The sequence below is a fragment of the Plecotus auritus genome (assembly GCF_963455305.1).
Source record: "Plecotus auritus genome assembly, chromosome: 9".
Classification (NCBI taxonomy): Eukaryota; Metazoa; Chordata; class Mammalia; order Chiroptera; family Vespertilionidae; genus Plecotus; species Plecotus auritus.
The window spans coordinates 94,550,191-94,573,102 of NC_137783.1; the positions used below are offsets into that span (position 1 = coordinate 94,550,191).

Consider the following 22,912-nt stretch of genomic DNA (forward strand, 5'->3'; position numbering starts at 1 on the left):
GTTGCCGAGCCTGTCCAGGAAAGCCAGTTTCATTGTCCTCCTGTGGCTGGGCTGACAGCACTCAGCTTTTTAGGAACTGAAGAGTGAAGCATTCTTTAGAGCTCAGTTTTGCCAGTTTATGGTGGATTCTAGCTGTATGTTTTATGTCTGCTGTTGTTACATTGTTGCCATTGATATTAATCTCTCGATAGTTTATTTGCTGTGAATTTATAATAAGTTTACATCATAAGAATAAAAAAGCAATAGAACAAACTTTAGAATGTGAGGAGGTGGAGATCCCAGGGAAAGGGTGAAGATACTGAAGGCTAATTAAGACCTACAGAGCTTCATAAGTCTAGCTCTTGGGCAGTTTTACTGGAAAAAGGAGACCTGTTTGTATCATAACTGTTTCCATTCTTGTTGAAAATGAAAGAAGTTTGTGCTGTAGCAGCAGAAAGGCTTGTTCCTGGGATACAAATACTGTTATAGTAATCCTTACATTAAGAGTAAGACAGGGAGCAACATGGCATGAGGAACCTTCTTTGGCTTGGTACCTATTTGCTTTTTAATACCAGCAAATGCCAGGTTAAAAAGAGTCCTTTTAAAAGAATTCCCATGAGGAACTACAATTCCAGCTTGGGACAGTGGCCACATTCTTAGAACTCCACATTCCATGATTTCCATAGCAAAGTGTGTATTCTAGCTTCCTCCATGCTTGACAGACATGTAATTTTCTTGGCACACATGTTTTGCCTAAAAGTGAATATATTTGTCAAAGCAGAAAGATACCTGTGATGAGTGCCATGAAATTAATTAGATGGATAATCTCCCTTTGATACGTGAGCCATTAAAAAATTAAATTTTAAAATATATCCAGACTTCCAGGTAATTACATATTTTATTGAAATGCTTTAAAATTCTGTTCTTGGAACATTCGAATACACAAATAATCCTTAATAGAGGTAGGAGACTTACTTTTTGTATCTTTATATTTCACTTTCTTCTGATGAGATTGACTAGCTGTTAAGATTCTCATTTATGGAAAAAATACTTATTATTGGAGGAATTAAAAACAGGATTGAGAACCTTAAGACAAGATTTTCAACTGTGTGCAAAGTCTTACTAATTCTTTACGCCTCAGATTTGTCTCTTCTTCAGTTGAATATAAACTCCATAACTTAGAAATGTTGTCTCATACATGTTCAATTCTAATTTAATTTGATACCTTTTCTTTTCATACTGGTTGCATTTGCTTCTTGTTGACAGAAATGGTCTAAAAGTTCCCTGGGAGATGCATGTGTGAATTGGTGAAGACCTTTCAGAGCACTATGAAGGTAAACCCTCTCAGGATTATGGATTCTGTTGCTCATATACTCTCCTTCTGAATTCCCCCAACCACTTGAAAATTTATGTCTGTGATCCTGCTCATTGATTGGTTGATTTATTTGTTCAATAAATCCTTATGGAGCTTCAATACAGTTGTAGGCCCTAAGATACAAAGTGAGTATAACAGAAAGAATGCTCTCAAAGTGCTTATAGTTTAGTGGAGGTAGGTGGATAATGATAGGATAGGGGTTGATAAATACCACCAGAGAGGTTAACAAAGAAGCACAACGAAAATACTTATCTTTGTTTTATAAGAATTAAGGGGCTTCTTTCTTTATTAAGACCTGAAAAATAAGTGAATAGGCAGCAAAGGGAACATAGGCAGAGTATCCCGGGAACAAGCATGTGCAAAGATCTTGAGGAAGAGCACATTTGGGGATGGGCAAATAGTTCAATATGATTTGAACAAAGTGTAATTGTAGGTGAGGATGTAGAGAGAAATGAAGGCCAGATCATGAAAGCTCTTGTATATTATATCTTTGCGTTGCGCCAAACTAAAGGCAATGAGCAGATATTAAACTGTTGCCCTAGCCAGTTTGGTTCAGTGGATAGAGGGTCAGCCTGCAGACTGAAGGGTCCTGGGTTTGATTCCAGTCAAGTGCATGTAACTCAGTTACAAGGTTGATCCCCGGCCCTGGTCAGGGCATGCAGGAGGCAACCAATCTATGTGTCTCTCTCACATTTCTCTCTCTCTCTCTCTCTCTCCCTTCCACTATCTCTAAAAATCAATAGAAAATATCCTTAGGTGAGGATTAACAAAAACAAACAAACAAAAAGTGTTGTAAGGAGAGAGAAAAGGCAAGAATTTCATTTAGAATATGCTGGCTACAAGCAATAGGTAGATTTTTTTTCATCCTGTAAGTACTTACTTAGCACTTACTATGTATCAAAGCACAGTAGTATTCAATAGTTAGAGGCTTTAAAAGGGTATTATTTAGAGGCAGACAGATAAGTCAAGAAGGATGTTAGAATAAATATTGAGGAGGTAGTAATAAAAGAAGTCAGATTTATTTATAGTCAGTTAAATTTCCCAATATACCCCCTATTTACCACCTACAGAAAAATCAATGAAGTAAAAACGTATTGTTCAGTATACTTAGCCTTACCATTAGCTTAGGAGTTCTCCACCACGTTTGTTTACCTGACAGACACCTACTGACTAGCCTGGCAAATGGTTCATTGGAAAGAGTAAATGCTTTGGAAGGGTTAGATCACGGTTCAAATTACAGCTCTGCTACTTCTTAATTGGGTGGATGTGAACACCTGTCTGGATCTTAAGATATGCAATTCTGTCCTCTTTTATTCTGTCCTAGAAATCTCATCTTGACATGGGTTCCATTTCTGCTTCCATTGTAAAATGGCACCGTTCTAGACTAGTGCCCTCAAAAGAGGGTCAAGACTAAGGAACAAAGGAAAATAATGAATTATAACTCTGGCATTTAAAGTCAAGTCTGTTCTTTGATGGGTAAGTTCCTTGATCAAAATTTTTTCCTCATAAAACACAAAAAGTGTGTATCCAGGGGCTACATTTTCCATTGTGTGGGAAATTTTCGTAATAATAATTTATTTTTTTCACTCAACGTTTATGCCACTGTGTCCCCAGGTAGAGTGCTAAGTACTTTACATAAGTAATATCATTCCATCCTCACCATGAACACATGGGGTAGTTTTTATGTGTTCATTTTATAGATGAGAAAGTGAAGCTCAGAGAGGTGGAGCGATGTGCTCCAAAACCACTGAGCATGCTGAATCCCATCACTAAGCTCATCAAGCTTTACAGCCCATGTTCCTTCCAGGGCACACTATTCTTTCTTATAAGAACATTCAAGTCGCAGAAAGGAAACTGTGGAGAAGTGATGCCCCTCCCTGCCCTCAGGAAATGAGTAACATTATCTAATACACAAATAGCTATGATTACTAACAACACATCTATAGGTGTCACTGTGTGTTCGCCTGACACAGACTGGTCATGTTCATCAGGATGTCAGCCTAACTTTTATTCATCCTACTTTCATTCTTAGAAATTAACACTCTGTCCCTGCCATCTATCAAGTTGTCTTTTTGAAAGACAATGGAGTGTGAGGTGTGCCGACTTAGGTACCAAGCACTGGCTTTCTCAGTTGAGGAATGGAACTGGTGCCAATGTGGCACTTCCGGCAATGACTTGGGTCTGAGTGCATTAACTGCTTCAGCCAGAGCAGGGTTCAGTGCCCTAAGCCAGAGGGGCTGGACTGAGCCATGACTGGGGATCAACTTTCAGGCTACTGAAGTGAGTAGTCTCTGGGCAGTTCCTGCTGTGGCTCCTGTGGGGATTTGGCCTGCCAGATTTGGTTGACCAAGTGGTGTAATTAGCTAGAATGTTCAGAGGTTAACTTTATTGAAGGAGAAATAAAAGCGTTACCCATGGTTGATCCTACCCCCCAAACTGTAGAAATTGCTCCTGGAATGGATGAGGAGACCAAAAATGGTAGCCAGTCATTCTAGATGAGAATTTAAAGTTAGAAAGAGATTCAATTTCTTTCTGTAGGGTTGGCCACTGGTCAGTTTTTAAAGCAAAGTTTGCCTCTTCCCAACCTGTAGTTTACATTAGAAAGGATTTTCCCTAAATACTTCTGGTTAATCTCCACCCTTTTATTCAATCAGCACCCTGAGAAAGGCCCATGGCTAATCTGATTAGTAAATTTGTGAAGAATAAAGCTCAGCTCTTCAACTCCTCTTGGGAACAAGTGCCCACGGGGAGAAGGGGTTCTCCATTGTCCCTCCATTCTGTAAAAATTCCGTGGGTCTGGGACTTGGCCTGGCGTATAAAGAGCAATAAATCTGATTTATTCTTAGGGTTAGTATTAAAAGGCCTGTTTAGTTCTCATATAAGGTTACATAGATTGCATCTACTACCTTAGCTGTTATTTGTTATAAGGGGATATATTGACCCCCATCTTTCACTTCATTTCTCCATTTGTTCAGAGCTCAGGTTGGGGAAAAGGATCATTAATTATACTGGCCTGCTCAGAGGCCCAGATACCCTTATGAAAATGAAAGTGTAATAAATTAGATTATTACGTGAATGTGGAAGAGAAAGAATGGAGGATGTAGGGCCACATGTGGTCTTTATTTCCACTCAGGGTACACTCTCTGGGAAGGGGCTGAGCCTGCAACAGGCAGATTTATCTCAGACATTGGAAAAAGCTCCCTGACTCCATTGGTTACATGGCCAGAAGAAGGGATTATCAAAGAACATTGTAGAATTGTTTCCCCACAGACGCCCTTAAAAATCATATATAGGCATGTGGGGAATTAAGTGTAGGTAGCCGTCGTAATCACTAATAAGATTGGTTGAGCTGGCTAGTCACTCAGAAAGTCTAAACTGCTCCTGATGGTGGGTGTGGCAGCTGCACCAACTCTGTTAGGCCAACAGAGAGTACTTTTTGTAGCTCTGGTAAAAAAATGAGTCAGACCTCTAGTGTTACATAATTTCACATTCATTTCAAAGGACCCTAGATAGTAATCTGTAATTAACTTTATCTTATTATTTTCTATTTCCCAGCCTCATTATTTCCCAGCATCCTTACTCACCTACTTGAGATCTGTGTATTAGCTCATTAGTGTATTATCTTCCAATATAGTGTAGTAAATAGAGCCTGGATTATAAGGATTTTGGAGGCCTTGGTAGAGGTAAAAATAGAAGCAAGCAAGATTGAGGTCAGGTATTAATGACGACTCATGAGGCTTGTTAGATTGTGGGGAAGGGGAAAATGGTAGAGGAAAAGGAGAGTTTGGGATACCTAGAATTAGTGGCAGACATTCACAACAACCACTCCACAGGCTCCCTAGTCCATTTGTGGGAAACAGTATGCAGTCTGATGTGAGGTTCAGAAGCTTGAGAGCAACCTGAATGTGTCTCTTAAGAATTCGTTTTGGTCTTTCCCATTGCCCTGCTGTGTTTTATCGGGCCAAGTGCTCATGGAGCAGTTTTACGTTGGTACTCTTAAAGGTGCCATTGATTTTTAAAATTATTTTACTTTTCAAAAAAGTAATTATTTTATGCATTCATTCTGTCATTCCATAGATATTTTTGAAGTATCTGCTGACTGTCAGACACAGTCCTCAGCAGAGGGGAGAGGAAGAAACATTGGGAAAGTACATGGTGGCCATGGAGGAGGGCACAATGGCCTATCTGTGTCCTTGGCACTTTACAAATACTTACTGCTCCAGGTGGTTAACACTCTGTGATTCAGTGGATTGAATTAAATTGAACCAACTTGAATCTTCTACATGATGGGAGGATACATAAGAATAATGGATGCCTTCATAGTGCAGACAAAGAAAGACATCTCATTATTTTATTGTTGGGAGTAATAAAAATTGTCCTAATCTTTCAGTGAGCAAATGGCTCTCTGAGAGAGGTGGAGTGGGGGTTGGGAGTGGGGCAGGCAATGGCTTCAAGGAGAATAGATTTGTAGGAATTCACTAATGAAGATATGAAAATGTCAAAACATAACGGAAACATTAAAACATATCCAAGGGCATGGGTTTGTAAAAGTGCCTTCTTTAAGAAAGTGCCACAGTATATGTATCTCATAGAACTAATTATAGTTGGAATATGAAAAATGATCCCTGGTTACAAATGCAAGGGTGAGTGTGTATAATGTCACTGGGGGGTCCTGTACATACTACCAACCAGCCAAGTCTTCCTTTAGAAATTTTATGAAGAATTTATGAAGAATTAAAGGAGAAGGGATATGTGTCTGTCCTTTCACTCCTATAAGTAAAAAAGTCAGTTTTTGATAATGAAGGTTATTTAGTCAAGTTAACCATTTGAAAAGTAGATTTCCCAAAAGGTATTCAAAATGGTAAATGATCCAGGACTTCGTCAGCTCATATGATTTCTGTAGGTGAATTAGGGTCCCCCTTTGGGGAGTTATGTAACTTGGTGTTTTCATTGATTGGTTCCACATGTCCCTGTGCCAAAGAGTCTGGCTTGGTGAGTGGGGGATGGGGATGTCAAGTTCTGCCCCTGTGGTGGACACTCTTGTGTAGTGACCATTTAACACAGTTGTACAGAAAGCCTTGTAAAGGGCTAACCACACCCTGGTATATGAATCCAAGTACTAGGCAGAGAATCTGATTCACTGTAGGACATGACTGCCGGTATGGGGCCCTGTTAAGATTAGGTGGGACCATGGACAGCTGTAACTACTGGGTCTTGATTCCTAGAATATTATCCTGGATAATTTATTTTCCTTTGCTGGTCACTGAGGGTCTTCATTGTTTTCTGCCAGTGGTTCTCCCTGGCTGGACCCACTTCAGTTATCCTCATCAAAGGTTCAGGGAGGGCGAAGAGAACCTCCTGGGTGCCTTTCTATAAATTCATAAGAATTAAGCCATTCTTGGCCAACTCATTTATCTTTTTAAGCTCTGGGTATTCTTTTAAATGAAATGAAATACAGAAATATTTTTTAAGGCCCATTCCAGCTCCAAAGTCTGAACTAAACAAAGCCACATTTTTTATGATTATTTACTTATATGAAAACTCCCACATAAAATATAAACTGCCCAGAGAAACACTGGCACATTTGTTAACAATATTTTATTTATTGTGAAATGTGGCAAAGAGTTTTTTGTTGTTGTACAATTCTTAAAGTAAACTCTAATTTGCTCTGAAAATACAATTTCTATTTTGGCTTTAATTTATAGGAATTCAGTCTCAAAAGAAAAAGGCATAAATTATTTAATTTTCAGTTAGTCCTCAGAAGAGCCCACAGTTAACAGAGCATGTCTAAACATTTTTGTAGAATTTCAGGAGGTAATGTTCACACTAGCCAAAAGTGCGTGAGTGGTAAGCCCTCAACCTATGAGTCATCTACTAGAAAGCTCTGAAATAATAAGTACTAGTTTTTAAATTGCATGCTTATTCTTAAAGTGGTTATTTAAGAGAAATAAAGATCCCTTGCCATATCAAAATTCAGCAAAACATATGTTTAAAAATTTCAGACTAACCATAGAAGATTGGTCAAATGAATGAGGACCAATTTTAGAGTGAAGGGCTCCCCAAAAGGCAGGTTTCTGATAACAGCAATATGAAAAATATATTTTTCTCTCATTCTAGATGGTTCAATTTACTGTTCTCTGGGTAAAGTTTAGAAGGCTTTAAAAATCTTGCCAAATGAGCAAATTTTCAGAGTAATACACTGAGATGATGAACTCCAATTTGAGTTTGTCTGAACAGAGTTGAGGGATGATAAAAACATTCCAAATATATCAGATGCTACAAATATTTCACACTGTTTAAGAACATTAGTATGTGTTTTTTAGAAAAGTAAACCAATCTAGATGAATTAATATCAAATATAATAAATTATTTACTTGAGATTCTATTCCCGAGGCCCAATTTGAATAAATGTCTACAATATGCCTAGCAGGCCTGGAAAATGTCTCTCTAAGTGACAGTGTTGAACTAATTATATTAATCCAGCCATAAAATTTTAAAGAAAAAAGAGAAACTAAAGCAAAGGGAATGGAAAGTAGAATACATTCAGCTAAAAATATTTAAAAAATATATATTTTTTTAGTTTTAAGTAGCATATCTGGAAATGTGAAAATTAAACTATAGCTTAATGTGAAGATTTAAAAAAAATTGTAGTTATATTGCAGATAAACCAGATCATCAAATATTGGGAATCTTTGGTCTTCATGAATTTGGTTGAGCATTTAGACCTGGTCCACAGAAAGGATGGCTTATGGCACCCCGCCACCCCCCCACCCCCAATCCCCCCGGCCAAACAGCTCCTTCCTTTTCTGCATTCTTCCCCTATCTCTTTGTTGTTGTTGTTGTTGTTCCTCACCCAAAGATATTTTTCTCATTGATTTTCAGAGAGCTTGGAAGAAAGGGGGAGAGACGGAAAGAAAGAGAAAAACATAGATGTGAGAGAGACACATGGATTGGTTGCCTTCTGCGTGCCCCCTGACCAGGGCCTGGGATCAAGCCTGCAACCAAGGTATGTGCCCTTGACCGGAATTGAATCAGGAAACTTTCAGATTGTGACCAACATTTTATCCACATGAGCCAAACCGGATGGGGCTCTTCCTCTATCTTGAGCTGTTTTTCTCTCTGACCATCTCTCCCATCTCCAATGTCCCTTCTCTTGCTTTTGCTTTTCATCCACATATGCAGGGCTCACTGTCCCTGATGGCTTCTCTCTCTCTTTTTTTTTTCATTGTTTTTTTTGTGTGTGTGGTTTTTTTTTTTGTTGTTGTTGTTTTGTTTTGTTTTGTTTTTTGTATCCAAGGGATTTAGAATGGGAAAAAAAAAAATCTGTTTTGGATTGTGGGTTATCAGAAATCTGTGTTTATTTTAATTTCTAACTTTTTATGTTGTTGTTTTTTTTTTTTTTTTTAGCTTGAAAAATAAAAAAAGAATGTCAGTGCCTCAGAGAGGACTTCTCTGGCCACACTGTCTACAATTGTATCCCATTTATAATTATGGTCCTAGTTACCAAAATGTAAAGGGAGTTGAGTGCATGGGCCCGCTACCCTACCCAAAGACTTGCAGGGAGGGAGTGGGGAAGATAGATCCCCCAAATTCCCTCTTCTTCCACTCTTCCATCTCCTGCCAGGATCTCCTGTTGGCAGAACCAGAGTAGAAGCATGTGAAAAGGGTTTAATTGGACTTGGAGGAAATTTCCCCTCTCCCATGTTATTTTCTATCTCTTTACCTTATTTTATTTTTAGAGCCTCTGACTTTATGCTTGATGGGAACCTTTGTTTGTTGATTATTTTTGTGGTAGGAAGGAAGCTTTATGGAAATAGGGACTTTACTTTGGATTCGCTCTAGTTTCCTAGAATGCTGCTTGGCACATATTATGCACTCATTAGGCATTTTTGAAGCAAAGGGAAAAAGGCAGGAATGGAAAAAGAAAGGAGGGTAAGAAATAGAAAGAAAATAAAAATAAAGAAAATAAAATATGTCTATATATGTAGACTCCCAGGAAGATCTGATTTTCCCCTATGGTGGTGAATGAGATGATTTTAGGTGGCATATGGATGCTTACTTTTTATTTACTTACATCTTTATTTTAATGATTATTAGATAACTTTATTTTTCATGAGGGGTCCTGAGTGGGTCTTTAGGTATATATTATTAAAAGTAAAATAATGCTATATAAATAAATGAAGTTTAGGAAAAGGTAGAGTAAATGTTTTCCATACCTCCAGGTTTTTATCAACATCCATACCAAGCATGATCCTTTGTGCCTTTATAGTATTTAAAGCTGCTCAAAAATGTTTCACATCTACTGTGTGCTCTTATAACAACACTATTGGGCAGAGAGTTTGAAAGGCTTTTTGCAGGGTCCTGCATTGAATTGGTGATAGATTTGGGAACAGGACTTAAGTGCTATGATGTGAGAACAGTTCTCTCATGCTGTGCTGAGTGTGCAGCTCCCCAGGTAGATAAGTAGTGAGTGGGCCGTGAGCCATTTCTATAGGATGGGGGTGGCAAATGCACCAGCTCTGAAGACAGATTGTCCTGGCTCAGCCCCAGCTCCACCAATCATTAGAGGTGACCTTGGTAAGTTATGGATTCTCTCTGTGCTTTGGTTTCTTCATCTGTAACATGGTATAATAACATCTCCTCTCTTGTTGGAAAGACTAAGTGAAATAACATAAGCACCTAGAAAGGTGTCTGGGACAATGACAGTGTAATGGTTTTCTAGTGTGGGGAATATTTCTAACCAGCTGGAATTATAGCCTACTTTTTTCTAGTATTTTTTCTCTCCCTGCTGTGTGCAGGGAAAGATGCAAGCAGCATGCCCTGAACCAAAAATATATCTGTTTGAGGTGCCCAGCATTGATTTTTACCACTGGAGTACTGACAAATGCATTTTAATAATTATACTCTGAGTGGACATTTCATAGATGTGGGAGATGACAACAGAATCTATTGCAATGAAACCAAATGTGCATGCTATGGTTATCAGCTCTGAGATAATGCAAAAAGAATATATATTTTGATGTGAGCCACAAAGTTATTCTATTAATAATAATGAGGTCTGCATTTTACTTTTTCCAATAGGAGCATGCACTTGAATTTATTTGCACTATGGAATATTCTCCCATATGCCATGCACCTGGTGTTGACTGAGTTTGCCTAAACCTCATGTTGTATTACATTCTGTTAAGTCATTTTTATAAATTTATGCAAATTTACATAGTGCTATATGTAACATCTGAAGTGTTTCTACCTGACAGAAATGCCATTTTCCTCCTCCCAGTGTTTTAATAAGTACATATTTATTTATAATACTTATTTCTTCTCTCCCTTCACCTTTGGTCAACATTGAGATGATGGCACTGAATAAAGCCAACCAGCAAACACAAAGTCTTTCAGCTTTGGAATTTACTCAGTTATTCTATGAATTCCCACACATTTTTCAGCAGGTTCGTTTGGAGTGGACAGTGCAAACAGGAAACAGGAAATGCTGATTGACAATGAGCCTCTCTGTGTACCTCCATGTAATTAACATAACCTGACTCTTCATCCTCATTGGAGGGACCGATCCAGAATGAATGATGGAAAAAAATGAATAAAGAAAAAAAAAAAAGAGAGAAAACCACCAGAAGTTCAGTGTCAAACAGATTGTCCTAAAAGAGAGGAATATTACTGCTCAGTAGGGGCTGCCTTAGCCTGATTAAACAGCAGAGTGGTAATGTCTCAAAGAAAGACAATATCTCAGTTGTTGGGGGTTTGGACACCAGCTACAATTCCTTCTGGGAAAGTTTTAGACTAAGTCCCTGGTGGCCTCTTAATATTGTAGATGATGACTTTATTTTACCTTTGATAATGTGCCCCTAAAAGAAATTCTGGTCTATTTTTTTTTTAACTGGGGCATTAATGTGAGAATCTGCTCTATTTGGGTAAGTCCAATTGGAAGCTTTTGAAAAAGGAGAAATATGTAAAATTTAATCACTTGATAAGCTCTTGCTCAAGATTTTTAAAATAGCAAACATTGTCAACATCTAAATGGTGGAAAATATCTTGATTTGTCAATATTCCTTCTGAATTTAGCTCGTGCAAGGTTTTTGAAAAAGGACCCTAATAAGTCTCAAACCTTCAGACATCTCTGAGTGTGAAGATGGCAAAGGTTAACAAGATGCCAACTCAGCGGACCACCCAGGACTTTGCGCTTGACTGGGCTAATAGAGTCAGAGATTTTGAGCATACATGACCTGGGCCATGTTGAGGATCAGCACCAGAACTACCCAGTCAGGTGGGATGGAGGACTGATTAGCTGGACCATCAGGAGTTGGACAGATTCAGGACCAAGGAGAAAACAGGGAGTCAAGAATTTGGCTGTGAATAGAGCTTGAGTTTTCTCATACTTTTAATAGTACATATTTCATAGGGCTGTTGTGAAAATTAATTGGGATAATAAATATAAAGCTCTTAGAAAGTGCCTGTAACTCAACAATAGCAGAGTTGCTTTTGTTTTTATCATAATAATGATAATTAATACTATGATTGAGGCAGCACAGAGGAGGAAAACATCTTACTGTTATGGCATATTCCAAGAAGTATTTTTTGTAATTTATTTAAAAATCTTGCATATATCTAACCTTGAATGTCTCAGGGAGACTTTGGAAAATGACAAAATGATTTAAAACTTTTTTTTTACTTTTTACAGTACCACAGGTGAGTTGGGAGTAAAGAAGCAGACAGGATAATAAACGAGTCAGAAAAATTTCAATGAGTCAGAAAAGTGCAGCTCTGAAGAGCTTCTCCAGTTTTATAGTAGGAATGGTCTGCATTTCATCTCAAATTATTATTTTAGTCACAAGCAGTGCTTTGCAAATGGCCTCATTAACAAAGATGCCACTTGCCATAGTCTCCTTACAAAACATAAAGTGAGTTAAGCTTAAAATCAGGTCTTTTGTTTTGCTTTGTTTAGGAACAAGAGACAGTGGCTATTGCTCTAAACTGGGTATCGACAGAATGCGTATCATGGCCAAAATGCAGAGCTCCGAAAGCCAATAGTCCATGTTGAATACAACTTTGATGATGATATTTGTGGTGATGTCCATTGAAGAGGCCTACTGTTATGGCCTGAATTGTGTTCTCTCAAAATTCATATGTGGCATTCCCAACCTTCCATACCTCAGAAAGTAACCGTATTTGGAGAGCAGGTCTTTAAGAAGGTGATTAAGTTACAATGAGGTCTTTAGTGTGAGGCCTTATAATCCCCATAAGACTGGGGTCCTAATGGAGAGGTGGAGAGACCAGGGCTGCTCACCACTGAGAAAAAGCCATGCAGGAACACAGCGAGAAGGTGGCCATGTTCCAGGTGGGGAGAGGAGGCCTCAGGAGAAACCAAACCTACAAATACCTTGATCTTGGACGTGCAGCCTCCAGACTGTGAGAAAATAAATTTCTGTCCTTTATGTCACCCCTTCTGTACTATTCTGTTATAGTAGCCCTAGGAAACTAACACACCTGCCTTTCCTGGAAACTTCCTCCTGATCTTTCCCATCATGTGGAACTCCACCTCTCTTTATTCAGGTTTTACAGCAACAAGCATGGCAGAGCAGTGGAGTTGTCTGTGGGTGATACAGGGTAAATGTCTGAGTTGTTTCTCGTGATTGGACCCAGGCTGTGGTCACTGAAAAAGATAATGCTACAGTGTGATCCCAACCCACAGAAATAGGCTGAGGGAAGTGATACAGCTGTTTAAAAAGATCCTTGACTTTCTGCCACTGATAAAGATTTGCACATGTTCGAGTACATGCATGTGCATTCACACACACACACACACACACACACACACAAATATACATAGATGTCCACGTCTTTAAGGAAAAAAAGGACACCATAAAGACCTCATACAGGGCTTACTCAATGCAACCTCCCATAGTCACAAGGAGTTATTTATTATACACTAGAAACAAGAGAAAGTGTGAGAAAACAACAGAGAATACATGTAATCAATCTCTCTGTCTCTTTCCCTTTCTTTTTCCACTGGACTGATGCGGTTATGCCTGAGCATACTACTGACAGATGCTACTAGAGGCCTCGGGTTCCTCTCAGAACTGCCATCATTCTTCTAATGCCTTCGGAATGATTTGAAGAAGCTTCCTGTGCAGCCTAACACTAAGAAAGAAAGGTCAGTGAGGCTGGGAATTCCAAAAGTCTCATGTCTTCCGGGAAAATCCACCCAGCGGCTTGTGAAGCCTGCACTTACCTCTCTGCCCAGTCACCACTGTGGTCATGATGGTGATTGGGTCCCAAGCAGGCAGAGAGCTGCTGGGCACGTGATACTTACTGTCTAGTGGGGAGAGAGATGCTGTGTGAGTAACACCTCAGTCATCAGGGCTCTCCATCCTGGGCCCTGGAAAAGAGCATGGCACTTCATCACAGGTTTCACTGCGCTTAATGTGGTGAAAAACATAGTCAGCTCCTCTCTTAAATCACAGAAGTCATGGACAGCAACAGGGAATCCGCATGTCAGCTCATCCAGGCTGTATGCTAAGGGAAGCCAGATCCAGCTCTGCTTTTCATTAGAGGAGAGTGAGCTAGGTCTGGGAGGTATGCAATCACCCCTGTTTTCCACCAGCTTGCCCTGCTTCTATCATTAACATAAGCTCACAATTAAGACACAGTGCTCTCAAGTGTTTCTTCAGGCCTAGGATGTTGGTGCCTTTTCCTCCCTTTGAGGAAACGCTGCTGCCCTTTTCAAAACTCCAGAAATAAAGCTGTCAGTGAAAGCACATTAAATCGTGAAATGATGGGAACAAAGCTACTAACAATCCAGAATCCCCATAGCAAACCTCCAGAGGGACATTTTCCTGTCAGGGAAGCTCTTTCTGAAAGTGTCTACCTTTGAACATATTTTGCACTCTTGAAAGATGCATTAAATTTTATTAAGTCTAAATGAAGTTTATTTTACTTTTATGTGTTTTAATTTATATTTTAATGCAGTGTGGATTGTTATTGATGGACACATCTCAGTCCCATTTGAGTGTGAGCAAATGATGCAGCTTATTGAGTGGGCTTCCTAAACATTTCCCATTAAAATGTTGAAGGCATCTGAACAGTAAAACCATCCAGCAGATGTTTACGAATGTGAGGCCCTGCAGCCGAGACATCTACACACAGCCGATCTATGGAGAGAGAAATTAAATAAAAAGATATGACTAAGTGTCTGGTGAGGCTGAAATAGCTGTACAGATGTATAAAGGACATAACAAGGGAGAATGGTGAAGGGACAAGGACAAGAAAGATTAGGAGTTATAGCAGATATGCAGGCAATCGCATTTTGTTGGGTAAGAGTCTTACTTCCAAGGAGTTCAAGCTGAATGTTTGATCAGTCATTTATTTAACAAATATTTATAGTATAACTACCAAGTCCTAGTCACTAACTTGGCACTTGGTATATAATGATATAATCCCTGTCTTTGAAAAGATCACTACCTATTGGGCAGTGAGACTCTGACTTCACTCTATAAACTGTGGAGATGTGAAGAAAAGCATTCTGGGTAAAAACGAAGCCCGTTGAGGCTGGGGATTGGGCTCAGGCGCTGGAGGTATTTGGAGAAAGTTTTCCGAGTAGCACAGTGAGATCTTAAGGAGAGAAGAATGTAAAGAAGAGGATGGATTTGTGCAGGGCCCAGACAGGGAGGGAGAGCTGTGGGGCAGAAACATGGGTCAGGGTGGAGAGAATGGTATGTGTAAGGCAGTGTGATCAGAGAGGGTTCAGCAGTGCTGGGGATGGTGATGAGCCCACATAACATGCTGTGATATGTGATAATGAGGGAGGAGATGATGCCAAGAAGGTGGGACTGGGCTGGCCCAGGCTAAGGAATGTGTACTATATCTTATGGTCATGGTAATCTCATTGTCGTTTTTAAGCATTCAGAATCAGCTTTGTTTTCTTGCAATACCATTCTGCTAAGCAGCATGGAGGATGGGCTGAAGCAGGCAGGTGGCACCGCATGGAAGATTTTACAATAGTTTGAACCAGCTTAACACCCTTCTCTTTTCCTTCCTCATGAGCAACACCTCTGCAGCCACACACACTCTACCCCTCAGGACACTGATTCAGGTTCCCATCTTTAGTCTTGATCCTGCCTGCTCTCACTGGTTCCTGCTTCATTGGTTTGACCCATGTTATTTCTCTCTGTCCTGAGGGCAATGGCTCTGCAAATAGAGAGAGGAGCAAGATTTGAGAGACATTTTTGAGGCACAGTCAAAAATGTATTTATTAGCTCAGTCCACTCACTAGATGTTGCTTTGGTGATCTACCTTTTTTTTTTTTTTTTCTTTCCTATTTTTCCTCATCCATGCCCGAGCCCCTGGCATTTTCATTTGTTCCTATGTTATGGATGTGTCTCTTATCTGGGAGTGTTCAGATGGCTCAAGTCCAATCAGTTCAAGAATTCAAGCTTTTGCTCCTTCTCCAAACAACCCTGTCCCCTATGGTTTGTGTAATGATCATGTTAATGTGCCACTCCAGTGAAGAGGTCTTTAGAGTGTAAAAGGAACAAATCCTATTTCCCAAAGGTACAATGACTATCTACCGGCTACTACTCTACATGCTTTGCATGAGTTTATTTATTTAAGCCCAAGGTAATAGTACTTCTCTTTTAATCTTTAAAGAACATACCTCATGATATAAATATTAATGTTCCCATTTTATAGATTAAAAAATCAAGGTCGTTTGAAATTTCAAGATGAGAAAATATTTTTATGATGGGGATGTCCTTTATATTCCTCAAATAACTCTTTAGCCAACAAAGTTCTATTAAAATCATATATCTATAGAGTTCTAGCTTCTCAGAATGAGAGGAATTTTACAGGTAATATTTTTCAGCCCCTAAAGCTTCAGTATGTGTTGGGTCCCTGATTATATTGATTCCTTTAGTCATTCCTTCATTCACTTATTGTGGATCGATTGCCTGTTCTTTATCTTGATATTCACCACAGTTTATGTGCTCTGCCTGTACTGTCTTCCTTCCAGCCTCAGTTCAACACTTTCAGTGACAGGGATTCATTGCCTCCTGAAGCAGCCTATTCTGCTGTATATTTAGTTTGTGAGATTTTGTATGTTGAGACAAAACCTATTGCCCTCCAATTTCTAGTCATTGGTCATAATTTTATCTCATGAGACCATCTAGAATAATGATCAAAGTTTAATCTTTCTACCACATGACAGTATTTCAATGAATTTAGAAACTTTTTTGTTGTTGTAAATTTCCATTTACCTCTACCAACTCTTCCCTTTCTTGGTTCCTTTTTTTTAAAAAAATCCTCACCTGAAGATATATATTTATTGATTTTAGATAGAGAGAGAAGGGGGGAGGAAAAAGAGAAACATCAATGGGTTGCCTCCCATACCCGCCCCAACTGGGGATAGAACCCACAACATAGGAATGAAACCTGATTAGGAATCAAATCCCCAACCTTTTGGTGTATGGGACAACACTCCAACCAACTGAGCTACCCATCGAACTTGGTTCTTTATGTGGCCCAGTTTCAAATCTCCTTAGTATTTCAATTACTCTTCTCAGGTTGCTCATGTCTAAACATATCTCACTTCGTCTTTTTGTTGTTGTTAATCCTTACCCGAGGATATTTTTCCATTGATTTTTAGAGAGAGTGGAAGAAAGAGGGAAAGACAGAGAGAAACATCAATGCGAGAGAAACACATTGATTGGTTGCCTCCTGCAGGAGCCCAACCAGGGCTGGGGCTGGGGAGGAGCCTGCAACCAAGGAAGGTGCCCTTGACTCTTGACCCAGAATTGAACTTTAGTCAGCAGGCTGATACTCTATCCACTGAGCCAAACCAGCTAGGGCTCACATTGTCTTCATGAGACTTTACATGCAGTGCTCAACTCTCTTTGCAAGTCTCAGCCTGTTTTGTACTGAGAAGGGTAGAAAGGAGTTATCCCTTACCCTCCTCCCCCTTTTATTAACTCATAGCATTTGTAATTAGTTTCTTGTGTTGGTGTCCCTATCACCTGCAAGACAGCAAAAGTGGCAAAACCACAAAACTTTTGTTTTCAGCAGTGTCCCCAGCAGAGTGCCTGGCATGAGTAAGTATGCAATAAATGTTTCTGGAATGAATGAAAGAATGACTAATGGAATGAGTGAGTACACGGCTGTTAAAATGCCGAACAAGAGCATGCTCATTTTTCTAAATAGAACAGAACTAGAAGTAACTTTGGAAACTCACTATCCCAATCAGCCAATTTTCAAGAAAGAAAACAGACCAGAGGAGTCAGTGATTTCCTGAAGGTCACACAACAGAGCTAAGACTAGAACTCAGGACAGCTGACTCCTATTTCAGAGCCAGTGAAAGGGCAACTCCAGGTCTCAGTGGGGTGTGGTGGCGGTGGTGGACATGAGTGTGGGGAGCTGGCATGGCCAAGGCATAGCCCCAGGGCGCTTATGTGCCTTGCCAGCTCAGCCAGGTTCAGTGACCCTGAGTTGGGGCGGTGAAAGATTAGAAAAGAGAAGAGAATGAAAACTGGGACTCGGTGGGACACGCTGCTTCCCTGATGGGGTCCCAGCAGCGCCACAGACTACAAGCTGTGTCTTTATTTTATAGCCAGATGCCACGAGACAAAGTAAGGGCATGATCAAGATGTTTACAACATTCTCGTGGGTTTCAGTCCCACTCAATTACATGCACCTGATCAAACTTTGTTTACTTGCAGCCTATATCACTTAGGCATTAGGCATATGGGGCCACGTGTTGGGACCAAAGGTTCAAGCTTACAGCTATAGCTGTTGGCTATAATTGTGCTGGGAGGCTCTGCCATCCAAGTTGGGACTTGCACGTGGCCACGAGAGGACTGCGCCCTCTCATCAGTCCAAGGCTTGAACCTGTCCAAGCACTGTAGCCGCGCTCCACACATGAGACAACAATTTTATAATCTCTGAAAGTCAGGCATCTTGGGCCCTTCTGGGGTCTGGGGAAACCATAAGAAAGAAGTCTTTGCAGCCTACCTCTTCCAGGTCAGGAGCTAACTCAGTGGGACAGGGTTGCATTCAGGGCAGCCTTGGGCCCTCACTATGTACTCGGGTCCCTTCCAGGGCCCACATAAAGCTCAGATATTGATTCAGCATCTGTCCTTTAAGATCTCCTAAACTGCACTGGGAAAGGACTGATAAATAAGAAACAGCCAAGGATACACCCAGAGAATTATTCCAGAGAAATGAAATGAGGTGTTGGCAGTGCAATGAAATACATTCTGCTTTTGTTCTGCTCAAGCTCACTGAGAGGAAGGAACGAAGCTGAGGCTATTACCATTCTTAGAAAAGAAAGCAAACCTGGATGTCAATTATAGCTTTCTCCTGTATGTGTTGTTCATAGATGTGCCTGGCCTGATCACAGGAGAATTATGGCTCTCCTACCATAAACAGCACTGATCCATATCCTCCCTCTGAGACTATGAAGGGGATTCTGCAGTAGTATTTTATGGCTTGAAACAGTGCATAATATAAGCCCCTAATCTGACGGTAATGGTCTACTCTGTCATCCTATACTAGAGAAGTGCCAATAAGAACATGAGTAATGCTCACCATTGTTAAACTATGGCTAGGCATGATTTCATTCATTCCTCACAATAGGTATTAGCCCATTTTAGAGATGAGGCACTCAAGGTTCAGAGAGTGCCAGTTTTGAGATCACATCTGCCTAATGCTAAAGCCTTAACCTTGTGTTGTTAACCTTGTGCTCAGAGCTTGTATATTGCTTTAGAATAATCAATGTCTATCTAGGTGTGCTTCTTCTGTTTTAGGCAGAAACTTTCTTCTCAGGGCCTTCACACGTTGCTGTCTTTCTGCCGTGAATGTTCTTACAACCCATCCCCAAGTTGGCCCTGTTTCTACTCAACCTTTTGGACTCTGTGCAGGTGCACCCTTTTCCAAGAAGTCCTATTTGCTCCCTCTCCCCTTCTCCGAGTTTGCACAGCACTTCCTTCCTGTTTCTGCCACTGCATCAATAATTCTGTTTGTTTAAAGTCTTTTTTCCCACTGCTAGACTGGGAGCCCCTGGAGACCACTTCTTATTGAATCTGTGTGCCCTGTGCCTAATGCAAGTATATGTCCCTTATTATTTTATTTATTAAATGACAGACAGGCTCTGGAGCACCTGAGAAGTAATAGGACCATGCTTTCTAATCACAAGAGGGTGAGAATGGTTTAAAAGATTAAATTCTTCTTGAGGTAAAGGATTTCTTTTCTTCGGTATGCCCGGCAGAGCACCTGGCATCAGTCAATATGCATTAACGTGAATCTAAAGGACCCAGAAAAATCCTACCAATAAAATACTAAACTAAAGAAAAGACAAAGCTCAGAAGGAATGAAGAAGGTTATTCAAGGTGGCAAATTATAGCGGGAATTATGGGGGATGCTGGAGTGAGAGAGACCTCAAATCCCAGCAAGTTCAGAATTGTAGCTGAAGCTTAGTTCCTTCATTTGAAAACTAGGAATAATAACAATACCAACATTAGAGGGCAGTTGTGAGAATTGCTTACAGTACTATGTATGAGTCTTTGCATGAAGCTCAGCATAATGTTAGCACCAATAAATTGAAGCTATTTTTACATAGCTGCATAGTCCTCTCTTTTCCAACAGGCATGTGAAGGTCTTGAAATACATTTTTCTTTAAAAATGCTTCCCCATTGAGATATGCCCCAAATGTCACGGCTCTGATATATAGGTCGAGGTAACTAGGTGTCTAGGATTTCACAACAACATTGTATAAAATGTGGAAGTCATATTTTCAGGTTGGATTCTGGGCCTATGAAAAGTCTTCTGCCACATGCCATCCTGAAGCAGAGTTGATCACTTAAATATAGTGCATTTTATAATTTATAGTAATTTTATTTTGTATTTTTTTTCTATACTGTGAGTGGCATAGGGTAGAAATGGTCTCTAATTCACCTTGCCTTGGCTTTGTAAGTAGCACAATGCCTGGCATATAGCAGATAATTTTAATTTTAGCACTTGTCATAGCTGTTCTTGAAAGTTTTTAAAAGTATAATTATGATTAATATACATATATCTCTCCTAAGAGGTTGTGAGAATCAGAGTGAGTTAGATGGGAAAGAAATCTGCCCAACTATTGGTCTTTGTTTAATTTTGTTACTTTCAATTATAGGATCTCTACAAAAATAGCTTTTTTTTTTTTTTTTTTTTTGAGTCATGGAACACTGGAGACAGCTACCACTTCCTTGCCTACCACTGCTTACATTCTGGGAAGAGCTGTGCCAGTGTGTGGATCACAGATGGGACTTCAGGGAGACCCAGGGGCTGTGCAGTCACTCACCACTACCTCCTCAATATCCCCCTACCCTATGTTTCAGGTACATAGCAAACACTCAGAAAGTATTGATCTTGAATGCTTTCTATCCCCAGACAGGGTGAAAGAAGAGTTATGGGGAAGAATATCAAAGAGCCTTTGTTTCCCAGCTATAGGGGGGTGTGGTACTTGCCTTCTGGGTGGGTGGTTCTCAGACTCAGAGCACAGAAAGATCCTCTGGGAAAACTGTTGGGATTCTACTGGAGGTGATGGTGAGGATGGAGGAGACAACTGTAGGCACCGAGTAAATCCTGGTCTGGCACAAGGGCTCCCATTCACTCTAGAGTAGCTTGAACAAAGTTGCAGAGCCAGCCAGAAGGCGGATGGGATCATGGGCCATTCTGCAGAGGCAGTCTCATAATCCAGGCAGGAGTGAAACATCAGGGTGGCCTAGTAACATGCTGTGGGCCCTATTCGTGGGATTGGAAATGAGGGAAAGGCTTGGGCCTCTGGGATATGCATTGACTAGAGCAAAGTAGAACTTTTGTCCTAGAGGCACGGGGCTGCCAGGAAGGCTACTAAGACATTTCAGAAATGAGAACTAGTACTTAAGGTAGGGAATGGATGAGCTGAGGCTTTTTCTTTTTCTTTTTAAATATGTTTTCATTGACTTTAGAGAGAGGAAGGGGATGGGAGAAAGAGACCGAAACATGGATGAGAGAGAAGCATCAATTGCCTGCCTCTTGCTTGCCCCCTACTGGGGATGGAGCCCACAACCCCCAGCATGTACCCTGACTGGGAATCGAACTGGTGACCTTTTGGTTCATGGGCCAGCACTCACACTGGCCAGGCTGAGGCTTTTTCTTTATGACACAGTTGAAGCATCCCCCACTGTACCTTGCTCCTGCCTCTTACATTGCACTCATCATGCTGTATTGCAGCAATCTGTTTATATTTCTGTCTCCCTCGCTAAATGGTGAGCAACTGGAGGGCATGGTCCATGTATTATTACTATTATTACTTTTTGTCTTCATGTCTCTAGTACTTAGCTCAGGGCCTGGCACATGATATCTATTGCTTACATGTTTACTGAATGATGGCAGGCGTGGATGGATGGGTGGGTCTGTGAATGATTTATTTCCCTCCTCTCCCCCACCCCACATTTGAAAGAGGTGTTTAAATCCCTCTGGCAGGAAAACAGGGCACTTGCTGTAGGAGCAGGAGCAGGTCTGATGTGCATGTGGGGATTAAGTGATCCCAGCTGTCAGGAAAGATGAACCAAAGAGGCTGGGACCAGGAGAGGAAAACTTTGAGCAACTGGTCATTAGTCAGCGACACCTTGATGTGGCTGAGTCTGTCATTTCAATCTTTTCTTTTTAGCACCATAAGCCTATCAAAGGGTGAGAAAGGTGGGAAGGAGGGAAAAAAGTTTACATTAATAGTCTTGTGTGCAGTTACACTATTCATATTTTCAAATGTAAACCCTATTAGGTTCTTATGAAACAGATTTATTATTGCTCCTTTAAAGATGTGGAAACAACAATTTGCTTAAGGTCCTAGGGCTACCCCAGGGCAGTGAGTGATTACCTTAATTTGGGAATAAAGAAGAATATTATTAATGCATTGGATGCCTGGGGAGAGGGGGCCTGGACTCATATGTCACTTCAGTAACCTTGACACACACAACAGGACCACCAAGACCTGGGAAACCTCTCAGGATATATTTCATCAATCCTCAAATTGTTCTTCACCAATAATTGGTTATTTCCAATGGTTCCTTTGTAGTTTTATTACATTGATTAATTATTAGCCATAGGAAACATGTATTCATTTAGTTAATAACCAGCATTTTTGGAGGCATGCATATTTTGTGGCACTTGGTATTAGCGACCCAAGAATAATAAAAAAGTAATTATGCTTTGTTGAGTGACTAGAACTGTGCTAACATTTCCCATATATTCTCTTAATTCCTCCTCACATGAACTCTAATAAGCAGATATTATCCTCACTCCAATTGGCAGATGAGGAAAAGGAAGCTCAAAAGGTTAACTAGCTTGCCTCTACCTCTTTCAAACTTTGACCTTGGATGATTCTTTCTGACTTTAACATCCATATTCTTTTCATTATAGCATGCATGCATCAGAGGCTCATAATCCATTCAAGAAGGCAGATTGTAAATGTATAATTAAGCATAAAAATTGATAGAACTTTTTAATAGAATTTACAAAGCACCAGGGAGCTAATCAGTTCCT

The 22,912-nt window shown here is 40.2% G+C and overlaps 1 long non-coding RNA gene across 1 annotated transcript in view; it reads left to right on the top strand.

Annotated features, from left to right (window-relative positions):
- The first annotated feature begins 13,469 nt into the window (after positions 1-13,469).
- LOC308234849 overlaps positions 13,470-22,912 on the top strand; it is a 44,944-nt gene continuing 35,501 nt past the window's right edge. The window contains exon 1 of the long non-coding RNA XR_013959142.1: positions 13,470-13,517. This is a non-coding gene — a long non-coding RNA (uncharacterized lncRNA). The remainder of the gene's footprint in view (positions 13,518-22,912) is intronic.